The sequence below is a fragment of the Oryctolagus cuniculus genome, chromosome 2 (assembly GCF_051225735.1).
Source record: "Oryctolagus cuniculus isolate XC-2025 breed Fujian yellow rabbit chromosome 2, ASM5122573v1, whole genome shotgun sequence".
Taxonomy (NCBI): Eukaryota; Metazoa; Chordata; class Mammalia; order Lagomorpha; family Leporidae; genus Oryctolagus; species Oryctolagus cuniculus.
Window position 1 is genome coordinate 12503085 of NC_142868.1, and position 14249 is coordinate 12517333.

The 14249-nt window shown below is 40.4% G+C and overlaps 1 long non-coding RNA gene across 4 annotated transcripts in view; it reads right to left on the bottom strand.

Moving 5' to 3' along the window:
* Nucleotides 1–14249, bottom strand: part of LOC127486441 (uncharacterized) — a 620188-nt gene that overhangs the window by 325395 nt on the left and 280544 nt on the right. The window contains exon 3 of one of the 4 annotated variants that reach the window (XR_016229780.1): nt 11366–11564. The exons of the other annotated variants lie outside the window; for them this stretch is intronic. This is a non-coding gene — a long non-coding RNA (uncharacterized LOC127486441). Of the gene's footprint in view, nt 1–11365; nt 11565–14249 lie in introns of those variants that run through there. 4 annotated transcript variants of the gene reach the window in all.

Genomic DNA, 14249 nt, shown 5'->3' on the forward strand with positions numbered 1-14249 from the left:
ATCTTAGAAGTTCTTTCTCAGCCGTGGCATTGCCTGTGTATACAAAGGCTGTTGATTTTTGTGCATTGATTTTATATCCTGCTACTTTGCCAAACTCTTCTATGAGTTCCAATAGTCTCTTAGTAGAGTTCTTTGGATCCCCTAAATAAAGAATCATATCATCTGCATAGAGGGATAGTTTGAGTTCTTCCTTCCCAATTTGTATCCCTTTAATTTCTTTTTCTTGCCTAATAGCTCTGGCTAAAACTTCCAGAACTATATTGAATAGCAGTGGTGAGAATGGGCATCCCTGTCTGGTACCAGATCTCAGTGGAAATGCTTCCAACTTTTCCCCATTCAATAGGATGTTGGCCATGGGTTTTTCATAAATTGCTTTGATTGTATTGAGGAATGTTCCTTCCATACCTAGTTTGCTTAGAGTTTTCATCATGAAAGTGTTTTGTATTTTATCAAATGCTTTCTTGGCATCCATTAAGATAATCATATGGTTTTTCTTCTGCAGTCTGTTAATGTGGTGTAATCACATTGATTGTTTTGCGAACATTGAACCATCCCTGCATACCAGGGATAAATCCTACTTGGTCTGGGTGGATGATCTTTTTGATGGCTCCTGTGGGTATATCATTCACCTGCTAACTACCTGTGAGTATAAATAGTGTTCATTGCCCTGCTTTGTCTTGATTTTCTCAAATACAAAATACAGAAAGTAATCTTAGCCCAATTTCCTTCACTATAGGTCACTACTAGATTCAAAGTATGCTAGCAGTGGTGACCTCCTATGACATTTATAAAGTTTTATACCTAGGCAACATATCATGCACGTTAAAGATACCAACCCTAGCTTTCTCTTTGTTTACACAACTGAAAAGTGAAAAGTAGGTATAGAAGTAGCTCCTAAACTTTGCGCTTTCCCAAAAATTGTTATTTCCAGGAAATTTCCTCAAGCTCACCCTCACATTAAAAGCATCAACATTTTTGCTTAAGAGAAAAACAAAATCCTATAGTATCTCCAAACAGAAATCTAATTTCCAGTTTTCTTCTCCTAAACTGTGAAAGAGAGGTTACTAAACACAAAAAAATTTTCTATAAGCACTGTATTCCATGGCATACCTAAAACCAAGCAGGAGAGGAAACCAAAGACTTTCCTTGGTGTGTAGCTCTTCATTAGTTCTAAGAGTGTGAGTTCCCAGGGGAAAATAATCAAATTTAGGAGAGAAGGAGAATAATTCAATTCTGGTTCACATTACCAGAAATATTTCTACAAATATATATTTCTCCAGATTCTAGAAACCATCCCCTGAAATCTTTTGACATTTTAAATTCATTGCATTTAGATTTCTTTTTTTTTTTCAACAAGAACTGAATCTGTTAACTAATTAGCCTTTTCTTGATGAATAGCTACTTTAATTTTCCTAATGTTTACAGGATGGAAATTGGAAGGAGATGTGCAAATCACAATTACAAGATGGGCAGGTGAGTGTGGGTGGAGGCTACTGTTCTGCTCCAAATAGAATTCTCTTGAAGCTCAAAGAGGAGAAGTGAACAATGAGATTTTGGGGTCTTTTCTCCCTTTGCAAATGGGTGAGGGAGAGAGAGATCTTCTGAGAGCCAACAGGCTTTATTCTTCATGAGTTTTATACTTCCCTCTGTGTTGGAAAGAGGCAGTCAGGAGGGCGGATTAGCAGGAAGGCAAAATAATCCCTAGCTGGGCTCAGCATTTGTGGAGAGGGTACATATTGTCTGTGGTCACTTGAGAATGGCAGTGACACCTAAACAAGTAAGGAAAGACCCAGAGATCAAAAGCCTTTGTGAATGTAGATTGCTGTTAGCCAAATATGGTGTGTGTGTGTGTGTATATATATATATATATATATATATATATATATATATATCCCGTGGTGAGGAAGGCTACTGTGCTCCCATTGCACAACCCTGGAGTGGTATGTAGAGTTGAGGGATGAAAAGGAACCAGAGATTGTGGGCTGTCTTCTATGTGACCCTCACACAGACACAAACATGAAATTTCATTTAGCACACTAGAAAGTTAGGTCCATGTGAGCAAAAGGTTTTGCCTGTTTTGCTTCAGGTTCTATCCCCCAGTGCCTTGCACATGGAAAGTTCACAAGAAATATTTCTGGAATAAATGAAGAAATCTTTGCAACTCAAGGAGGATGGAATAATTACCCATCTTGGTTCAAGATGTGGCAGCCACATTTCGGAGATGTTAATGGGCAGAGAAGCTGGGGCTCACACCCAGTTGTGTCTTGATTCCCCTTCCAGTACCTTTCAGGACACCTTGCTGTCCTTATGTAACAAACTGGAAATCCTAGTGAGGAAACTACAGACGGGGACTTGAAATCACATTCCACAGAGTATCACTGAGGAACTGAAGCATTTATCTGAGCATGTCAGGGTGCCAGGCTTGCAAGCTATGGAGAACCCATTCCCTTTCTGGGCTTCTGTTCTTCACTGATAAGATGAAAAGAATTGAGCAGGGATAATAACTGATACGTATACCACTCCTGTGTCCTTCAGCTCCTATAACACAGTACTCCTGATCCCAGCATGCTTTCCCACTGAACAAGGAAGAAGCTTCATGAATACGAGGCTCATATGAATACGAAGGGAGCTCAGCCATGCTTGCTGCAACAGCTGCCACTGGTTAAAGTTGGCATGCACAAAAGAAGTTCTCTGACTTCTGTAGACTAGGTCAACTGTGATGCTCTTCAAATTTGTTTTGTAGGTTAGTTGATCAATTTTTTTTCTATCTAGGTCTGTGTATCATTCAGCACACAAACCCCCATAAGTGATTAAAGCCTCCAATCATCCCTCGGAATAATAGCATAAAAACCAGGTAACCTCCAGGCTCTGGGTTTATCTTAACATGAGAATACTTCAGAAAATTCATGGAAAGCTAACATTGAGAGAGATTATTTTATTGTGAAAACACTTTGAAATCCAAGTATAGTTGCTTCATAATATGCATTTTTCATGAAATTTTTGAAATCCCCCTTTAGAATTCTCTCCTGAAACTACAGTCCAGAGAAAAAATGTTTTAACTACAAATCATTTAACTTTTTAAAATTAAATTGTGACATTTTCTATTATTAAAGCAATAGCTATTACAACGAGTGCATTCTAAATGTGAGCTAAAGAAGTAAGGACTGGGGTGGGCATTTGGCCTGGTGATCGTGATGCCCTCGTCCCATATTGGCATCTGGGTTGGTTACCTGCCTCCAACTCCTGGTTCTAATTTCCTGCTAATGCAACCCTGGGAGAAAGCAATGATAGTTCAAGTAACTGGGTCCTTGCCATCCACATGAGATACCTGGATTATATTCCTGGATCCCTGCTGTTGCAGGTGGTTGGTAAGTGAACCAGTGGATGGAAATGTGCAGTGCATCTCTCCCTCTCTCTCTCTCTCTGTGTGTGTGCGTGTCTGCCTCTGAAATAAATAATGCCAGAAATAAGTTAAAACATTTCACATTTAAAGTATTGGCCTGTAGCCAACATTTTTATATGATATAAGACGACATAATGCACCACGAAATAAAATGACACATTGAAAACAACATCATCTGAGCAGCATCATGTCTGAGTTGGGTTTTAGCCAAGTTGAAAGAATATAAAATCAGGTTTCTTTTCCTTCCTTCCTTCCTTCCTTCCTTCCTTCCTTCCTTCCTTCCTTCCTTCCTTCCTTCCCTCCCTCCCTCCTTTCCTTCCTTTCCTTCCTTTCCTTCCTTTCCTTCCTTTCCTTCCTTTCCTTCCTTTCCTTCCTTTCCTTCCTTCCTTCTTTTTTAGTGGTAGTCTCACAGCTGAGTATATGGCTTTTAATAGTTTCAGAAGAGTAAAAAAGAATTTCATGTTGATTTTTTTGCAGGTTCACATTTTAATTACAAATAACCTTCAATATCTCATTAGGTATTCCACCAATGTCATAAAAGTGTACAACTTGAATTCTTGGCTGTTGTTCTGCAAACAACAGAAATGTATAGGAGGCAGGTGGGATGTTCTCATGATCAGAGAGCAAGGCTCAGGAAGAACAGAGTCTGCATACACTCAGGGTCTTGCCCCACCAGCACAGGCCATTTGCTTTCTCCACACTGACTATCTGATAGTCTTCCCTGGTCAGTCTCCACACAGACTTGCTAGTCTTCACTTATGCTGCACCAGTCGACTGTCATGGCCAGTGCATAAATAATTTCTACCTGCCCAATCTCTTACATCTTTGTCATGAATTACAGTCCTAGGCAGAAGCCTTTGAGTGGTCACAGTCACATTTTGGTTCAGCACCTAGCTGTTAGTGAGTGGAGACCCTCCTTGGGCTTTCACTCAAATAGGAAAGGGTTCAGGAATTGGGCAACAAAAGTGACTAAAGCCTGTCAAAATAACATGCCCAGATGAATGCAAATTGAGTGTTTCATGTCAAGAAGTATCTTGACAGCAAATAGCTACAATTTATTCAAAGTTTTTTTTCCTAGGCAATGCACTATATGTAATATGTACTATACTATATTATAGATTATGCAGTTCTAGGCAGTTTATTACATATAATATATAATCTTATTCATCTCATATAATCCTCTCATAATACTCCTAATGAGACAGGTATTATCATGTTAGGGCCAAGAAAATAGTAACTCACCCAAGATAGAAAACACAAGAGCCAGAAGTCCTTTATGAGGCCAATACCAGTCTTTCTTACCTTTCAACTGCATTACCTTTCTGTTAGCATTGATGCTCTGGCCTGGTCTGGAGTCTGCAATTCTGAGGCAGTGTTTACTTTATGCAATCACTGAATGAGTGCTTACTATATGCTCCTATATGGAACCATCCTAGGCACTGTGGGGCAGATAGAATTGTGAGTAAAGCACATGACGGTCACTGACTACAATACAGAGAACAGTGACATACATGCAAGGGAAAAATACAAGGTATGTCACACTCTGCAAACTCCTGGAGGACAAAAGTTGTGTCTTTCTTCCCTACCCTATATTCTATTAAGCATAGCAACGGGACAGTGGTGGGCTCTCGGCAAATTTCAGTGAATAGACAAAACTCACTGACATCTCTGAGGCACTTACCATGAGAGAAGCACTCAGGCAAGCCTTCTAAGAGGTACACACTACGACAGTCTCCAGGGTATGCCTTGCCTCAGATCCATGCAAGTAAGGGTCACAGCTGGGATACAAACCACGCTCCTGGGAGGAGGGCTCCAGCTTGAGGCTGTCAGGTAAGGCACACGCTGGCTACACCATCCTGGAGCTTCACATCTGCATGCCTTGCCTTCCACAGGAAGAGAAGGCATCCTTTCCAATGGCTCCATTGTAAGAGGAGAGACTACTTCCCAAGAATTTTCCCCGAAACACCTCACTTAACATCTAATGGGTAGGAACTGGTCATAATTCCATCAATAAACTGGCTGCCACAGAGTCCAGCCACAAGTTGACCAGCATTGGCCAAAGGGGGTAGTCTAATCAAGCTTAAGGAAGTATTAAGACGGAATGGAGAATAAGCCTTAATAGAGTCAAGTCCCACAGGGGAGGTCAGTTCAGCTTCCCCTGGAGCATCTCTATGGGCTACTGTGAGGTGTGTAGAGACCAGAACTCAAGCACACAAATTCCCCCTCACCCACAGGAGTACATGCCAAGACCCCAAGGGAATGCCTGCAACTACAGATAGTAACAAATTCCACATATTCTATGTTTTCTCTGGTACATACATACTTATGAACAGGTTTAATTTATCAATTATAAACAGTAATAGATTAACAATAACTAATAACAAAATAGGACAATTAAAGCCACATACTAGAATAAAAGTTATGTATATATGGTTTCTCCTCCTAACTCTCAAAATACCTTACTGTACTCAGCCTTGTTCTTATAATGTGAGATGATACAATGCCTATATGATAAGATAAAGTGAGGTGATGACACATGACTTGGGATGTCACATGAGACTGATACATAAGGGTTACTCGAACACAGTGCTATAATAGCCCAATAGTAGGTATGATAACCAAGATAGCTACTAGGTGAGTAACAGGCAACTAGCATGCCAGTAGCATATTATATTTATACACACACACACACACACACACACACACAGATAGGCTGAACAAATGAATGGTCCATGTCCCAGATATGACAGAACAGTGCAATAGTGTGCACAATTTAAAATGACTGAGTTGTCTATTTCTCAAATTTATTTGATTTTCCCCAACCAGAGTTGATTGTGGTAACTGAAATCACGGAAAGTAAATCCATGGACCAGTTGAGATGACTGCACTTTTAGGAAGGGGAAATGGGCAAATGGAAGCTCTGTAGGTCCACTATAGCCTCCTCTTGAAATCCCTACAAGGGCTCCCTAGGATTCTCAGAACAAAGGCCCAATGCCTTGACAAAGCCCATTATAACCTTCACCATTTGCCTGCAACTTGTTTTCCCAAGCTCAGCTCCAGTCCCCACAGGTGCCTTCCCTCACTCCTACCCTAGGTTGTGTGAGAGTCCTGCATGCACTTGGGCCTGAGACATCTCCCTGCTCTTTCCTGGCACCAGGAAAATGAAAGCACAGAGGTGCTGTGCACCTGGAGAGCCTCATCATACCCACAGTTTGTCTCAGCTGCAAATCAAGGAAACAGCCTGTGCCTCCCAGTCCCTACCACCGCCGCCCCAGCTATGAATCAGGCAGCCCCAGGGACTCCCTGTGTCAGGGGATACCCTGTGTCAAGTCGGTATCTGGTATCCTCTCCTGCTGCTCCAGCCCGCATCCCACATCCCACATCCCTTTGTTTGGCCGCTCCAACTCATCTCCCACCTATCTCCCTCCTCCTTTGACACAAGTTCCCTATGAAGCCCCAGCCTTACACATGAGCCCCAAGCTCCTCTCCCTCTGAGGCTGCTTCTGGCAGTTCTTCACCCTAATAAAACTCTTTCTTTGCTCAGCGTGGCCTTGGTTATTCTTGGTCGTGGTTGAAAACCCTAACAAGAGGCAGTCCTTATTCTTAAGAGTAGACTCTACTCTCCCTCTCTTCCATGCCCCCTGTGCCTTGAAAGCTTCTCAGTATTGCACGAGTGCTTGTCACTCCTCTTACCACTGCACCCGCCACTCTCCCGAGCTGCCTGAGATGCTGTTCGCAGCACCTCCTTCTGTCCTAGGACCCCTGAAGCATTGTCTGTGAGACAGCCTCCCTCTCCAGGCAGCAGGGCCACATCCCTGCCTTTCACTCTGGGCCAGTCCCAGCACCTGAAAGGCAAAGTCTGCATAAAGGAGGAAGACCAGGGGTGAATGACACCCGTGTGATAGACTCTCAACTTCCTGAGCTTTTCTTTCCCCACCCTTATCCTGCTCACAACTACATCTTCGTGGATGCAATCATCTGGTCTATTCCCATCCCCCTTAGAAACAGAAGCTCCATGGAGGCAGAGACTATGTCTCTAGTTCACCCCCATAACTACCGGTGTGTGAATGAATAAACGATCTGCTGAATGAATAAAGCATCCTGGTTTAAACCTGGCTAAAACTGCACACATATTTCCTCCTCCCATCTATTTCCTCCATCAAGGAAAGAATATTGGTCAGAGAAGCAGAGAACAAACCTAGGCTTTATTCCAGACATCTCTTCCCAGCTCCCGTTGCTAGAAAGAGGCAAAATCTCAAGTCACATGTTTCTGCATTTAGAATATTAATTTTCCCTAGGTCATGCAGAAGCAGTATACTCTCCTTAATGAAATGTTCTTTTACTAATTTCTATTTGTATGCAAAAGATGTCATGGGTTTAACACGTTGAGACAACCTCCCCCACCCGTGCACACCCAGATCTGCCTGGCAGAAGGAGAAGGCTCCTGATTTATTACACATAAACAAAATGAATAAGATAACATTTTATTAGTTAGAAACCATTATAAAAACAGCAATAAAATGAGGCAGTACAAGTGGAAGCCGCCCTTATCAATAAATCCTGGGGAGTTTAAGACCTTGGTGCATGTTGTAATAATAAAAAAGATAATTAAAAGGATCACACTGTAGAACTGTATCATTTCATCAAGAAGCAGCCCTAAAACAATAGGAAACATCACACAGTGATGGGCTGCGACTCTCTAACCTCTTTGAAAAGCAAAGTTGTTTTAGCTCATGGGAGAAGAATCCATTTTTAGGTTGTGTCGCATTGAAACATGCAAATCCAGGCAAGAAATGGCTTTGCTTTTAAAACAGTATCTGTTTTAGTCTTGTTTTTGATGGTGAGCAGTAAATGGCTTTATTAAATTAGCCATGTCCACCTCATCAAAGACAGACAGTCAAGATTACAGCGATTAACAGTGGTTAAGGAAGAAGAGTTTCCTGATTTTTTTCTGTAGCAGGTTCTTGATTTTTCTTCCCAGCCGAGAATCTTCATTTCATCCTAGAAAATCCTTATGACACATTGCAAATACTTTTTACACAAAAGCATCCCAGGGAGATGGAGACCTTGGTTTTCCATCTCCCAGAGCTGCAGTTTTTAGAAAGAATTGTGTCCTCTATCCTCTCCCAGTGTTTCCCCTCCCCCACCCTGGTCAGTTTCCTATGAGTCACTGCCTGAGTTTTGCTGTGTGGAATAACATTTTCTCCTGGGAGTCAGTTCATGCAAAACACTGCCTGCTGAGAGAGTGGAAATTTACCCATACGACATTCCTCCAGCATCCAGAGGCTAGGAGAAACCTGATGAGAATGTGTGAAGCATATTCTACCTCTTTAAGGCCCCAAAATTTCCTAGAGAAGAAAATAATAAGCCACATATTTAAGGTTTTAACACATGGCGCAACAGACAGGGTGAGACATGGTCTAATTGAAAAAGAAAACTGAAAACAAATGGATGATTTCTGAGATTTTTGTCTGTCTTCTGTGATTTCTGTTCTCTCTTCTCCTACTCACTGTGGTTTACAGTCACTGTGCAGTTGTTCCACTGATCAAGGCATGGGATTAAAAAAAATTGCCATATACTCATTAAGCCAAGTAGCAATAATTTTGCAATGCTTTTATAGACTCCTATGTATTTTCTGTAGTGTAAGTGGCATTGGTTTACCACTAAAATAATACATGTGCTCATAAAGGGCATAAATCATAAGAAAGCATAGTTGGGACTTCTTTATACCAAATCTTGAAAGAAGCTCATACATATATATTATCATACTATGTGTATATATATGTACATATACACATAATGCAATGAGTTAATAAAATATGGACATGCGCATATATATATATATATATATAGAGAGAGAGAGAGAGAGAGAGACATATTTTTATGAAAGAGTAAAGCTAATGATCCTAAAAGGAGTGCAAATAGAAGCTTGGCCTCAGAAATTTGCTTCCTCCTCATCAACCTTTACCAAATACTGATGCAGAAATTTGGAAAGAATGGACAATTTCACTGAAGACAGCTGCCACTGTAGGCAAAGCTGGCAAGAAACAGCTATTTGAAAAAGTATCAAAAATATCTGCTTGATGGTCAAGGAGCAGAGGCCTACTGGCCTCTGGGCTAGACTCTGTGTCATCTTTCTCTTTATTGAGAATATTTTATCTAGGTCTTCAAAGTGCACTTACAATGCACTTTACCAAATAGTATGTCGAGTAGCACAATGCACGCTGGTTTAAAACCCCTGTTAAAAATTTCAAAGTTTGCAAACTGGAAGAATAAGTGAGCAGCTCATTTAATTTATTTTAATCAGTTATATCAGGAAAATGCAATTCTATTGAAGGGAAACCTTTGCAGAAGCAGAGAGCAATTATGTTTTGCGTTCAGAGTACTCTTTTTAAAAAAGACCATGTGTGCAGCATAAAAAAAGCTTAGTAATGTCAATCATCTTGATTTCAAATTCCTTCAGTGCAGTCCTTAAACAGTGCAAAAATTATAGAACGCTAAAGCTATTTCTCTCAAGATTATGTGCAGCTGTTTTCTGAAATTCTTGAACATTCTTGATATAAATGTTTCCAAGGGTACCTGTTTTTAAAGTAAAAATTACTGCAGTAATGCTCTTAACTTGTTTTAGATTGATACTCTCACATCATGTTTTAAAGATAATAACTTAGCAAAGAGGCCCCTTGAGTGATCTATAAACTTTTACTAAATTTAAGTCATGGATTTCCTCCACTCATTAACATCACGTTATGCAAGAGTAGCTTAAAAGGTGAGAAGTACATGGTCATGTGCAAAATGGCAGCCTATTTCAAGGGGAATTTGCTAAAGTGTTGAAGATGATCATGAGAGGCAGGTAAGAAAATTTTTGCAAGAAATTCCATACTTTAAAGGACACTTTTAAAATAGTGTCCCCAGAGAAAGCAAGGATCTCTCTCCCTCTTTCTCTCCCTCTCTCTTGCTCTTTTTAAACAGATTTACTTATTTATTTGAAAGGCAGAGTGACAAAGAGAGAGAGAGAGGCAGAAAGATAGAGATATTCCATCCCCTATTTCATTCCTCAAATAGCCACAATGACTTGAGGCTGGGCCAGACCTAAGCCAGGAACCAGGACCCCATCCAGGGTCTCCAATGTGTATGACAGGGACTCAAGTATTTGGCTATCATCTGCTTCCTTCCCAGTCATGTTAGCAGGAGGCTGACTTAGAAACAGAGCCCAGAGCCACCAGGACTTGATCTGGCACTCTAATTTGGGATGCGGGCACAAGCAGTGGCTTAATCCACTGTGCCATAATGCTGCCTACCCGCCTCATGGCTTTGGGCAGTTTTAAATCAAGTCAGTGCATTTTACAAGTAAAAACAATCATGTTTCCTTTCTGTCTAATGTGCATAAATCAACTTTGGGCTCAATATCAAGTTGAAATCCAGATGCAGTGAAATACAACCTGGCCAGGTATGATTAACAAAGACCTTTGATTAAAAATGAGAATGTGCATGGCTAGTGACAGACAAATCTCTCAAGTTCTTTGTGCAAGTTTCTTTGTTTCATATACTCTTAGATTTGGGCCATTTCCTGGTCTGAAACATGGGCACTTGTGTAAATTTCAATATTATTAGAAATTCAACCAGCAGGTTGAAATTCTGAACAAATACTTCAAGTCTGTCGGAAGGAATGAATCACCTCAAAGCACAGAGTTGGTTTCATATACAGGCAATGCCTGGCTCAGAAATGCACCGCATTCCAGATGATGACTTAGTAGTCCAAAGGCGTTTTCTACACATATGGTTTCCTACATTGTGACTGGTTTCCTAAGTCAGTGAAAAAGCCCCGTTAGCTCATAATGAGCTAGAAGTAGGAGTTAATGCTAAAGCAGCATGTGCATATATACATTTGTCAAATGTCTATGATAGAAAATTGGGGAGAAGTATATTTTTAAAAGATTTATTTATTTACTTGGAAGGCAGAGTAACAGAGAGGCAGAGGCAGAGAGAGAGGTCTTCCATCTGTTGGTTCACTCCCCAAAAGGTTGCAAGGCTTGAACAGGGCCGATCCAAAGCCAGGAGATTCTTCTGTGTCTACCACACTGGTGCAGGGGCCCAAGGACTTGAGCCGTCTTCTTCTGCTTTCCCAGGCCATAGCAGAGAGATGGATCTGAAGTCGTGCAGCCTGGACTCAAACGAGTGCACATATGGAATTCCAGCACTGCAGGCGGCAGTCTTACCTGCTATGCCACAGTGCTGGCCCCGAGAAGCATATTTTCAAGTCAAACTACTGAGAACTGATGTCCCACCCTGGTCCCCTGAGCAGTGCTGAGTTCCTGAGCGTTAGGAAGGAACAATAAATACACCCAGACATTTTGCTTTATTGTTGCCTCTTCTCTGGAAGGTAGTTAAAACACAAAGAAGAGGTTTTGAAAAGTGTGTGGCAAATCAAATGAGAAGACAAGTTTATTTTGGTGCCAAAATATTTTTTTCAAATTCATACACAATTTTGTCATCATATGCGTCTTATGAACTTTTGTAAGAACCCTTGTATGCATGGATTTCAAAATATTGAGCCCCAGAATAAATTATCTTTTTAAATTCTGTTTTCAATGAACTTTTTGAAGTACCATTGGAAATATGCCATTTGATCAACTTGAAATAATTGTCACATTTCTTAATTTCTCAATTCTATAGTTTTAGGGGGCTTAAGTTTCATAGTATTTGCATTTTCCTAACAGTTGGTGAATGTTCATTCCTTGGTTAGATATGAATATATTATACTAAGATATATTATAGAAATGAGACCATTATTCAAAATGAGAATCTTCTCTACTAACAGCAGCACTATTTGTAGCATATAAGACTAAATAAACGTCTCCCATGAGTGACTAAATGCAAAATAAAAAGTAACCACTCAACTTTAATAGTTTAAAAAATGCTATTAAACATAATGGCTTCTTGACATTCAAGTAGCACTATGTTTTAAGTGATCTTTATTTTTTTAAGAACTACTTTATTTTCATTTTAAATATTGATGGCAAGACTAGTTCTCCAGAGTAAAGAACCATAGGAGAAAGTTCTACTATGAAAATAAATTACAGTGGACTCTGGAGTTCCAAAGCGTTGTTTTTAAGTTTTGTTTTTGTTTGTTTTTGTTTTTATTTTCTCCTGAGGCTGTGCAATAAAGACCATATGAATAAACAACTTTAAAAAGTGACAGAACAATCTTCAAAATTTTCTTCAGTCTGTTACTGGTATGTACTTCGGGCCACATCCCTTCCTTCCTCTCTTTAACCTTAAGGGGGAGCTATGATGTCTACCAAGGACACATAAAGAACAAAATGGCCCAATGGAACCATCATAGAATGAAACACATGAAAAGGTAAGACAGAGACAGAGGAAGGAGGAGATAGAAGTGAAACCTTCAAAAGGACCCCTGTGCTTTCTTCTCCCTCTGCAGAGGTGAGTACTAGAGTCAAGCTCTAAGGGAGAAGAATGTGACAGGAAGGTAGCAAGTCTGCCCAGACCTGATGTTAGCCCTCAAGTATGTGAAGGGCATCTTTAAGGTCTTTTATCCCATTCCAATTTGTCAGGCTCAAAGGAGAAACCCCTCACTATGAATCCTGTGTGTGTAGCTGGCACTCCGTGTGCTAAAAACATTGTGATGCACACATGGCCTGTGGCCAGCAAGGACTCATAAACAGAGACATAAGCACCACTCCAAAATGAGTAACAGGGTCAGTTGGTTACAGAATTACTTAAAGATCCCAATCTCTGCCAACAAGACCCTAAGCTCTCTGAAGGCAGGGCCTGGGTCTCTCTTATTCCCTATAGTGGAATATGATTCCCAATGCCTATGAGAGGGTCAGTCACATATCAATCACCACAAGAAAACAAAATGAAACCAGTACTTGCTTAAATTCTTACAGCAAGTCTTCTAGCCTTCCTGGACTTTGGTTTCCTTTCTCCCAGGAATTTAAGGAGTGGAATAAATTATTTCTCTAGTCCCTGAGAGCCCCATGAATCTATAAACTACGTCCTCTATGATTTAACCTATAAATCACAAAATTTACAGATGTCTGTCCAAAGATGTGAATATCAGAGCTGCTCCCTCTCCTTCCTTCCTTCTTTTCCTCCTTCCTTCTGCCCCCCGCTTCCTTCTCTAGCTATGGTTGTCTCATACAACTTGGTGTCACAGTAGGGAAAAGTAAAAAATATGGAGATACTTTTCAGATTATTTCTTTCACATTCAAGATAAATATCACAGCCTGCCCCATACCACTACTAAGACAGCTCCCATGCTGGCTACCACCCAGATGGAGATATTTTCATCTTGTGTTCAATTGCATTGACATGAGATCTTTGAGGACTTATGCTGAGCTCTCAATGATTTTATACTCTTCTCTGAACCACCATATTTGTTACGAAGCAACAGTAAAATTTACCAAACCATAAAAACCCTACTGGGTATAGTCCCCATGAGGAGAGAGCACAGCCATGAGTATAGGGACTTGCGTCAGACCTATTAGATCATGTACTTCAATAGGATACTTGACTTTGTTGAATCAGTTTTTTTCTGCAATGTGGTCATAGTTCCTCCCTCATTGAGTTGTGAAAATAAAATGGCATGATATGCGTGAAAGATATGTCCATAGTTAATAATAAATAGTTGCAACTATTTTTGTATAAGAACCCCATTCACTTGCTCTGACATAAAAAGAAAGAAATCACTTAAATGATTAAAAAGTGAATGAGCTCTCTTTGGGAGACAGGAAATTGAAAGGCCTGAGAGGAGACTAAATTTGGAGTCAGAAAATCCAGAATACCTCTTCTATTCAGAAAACATGATTTTAGGCAGCTCACTTTG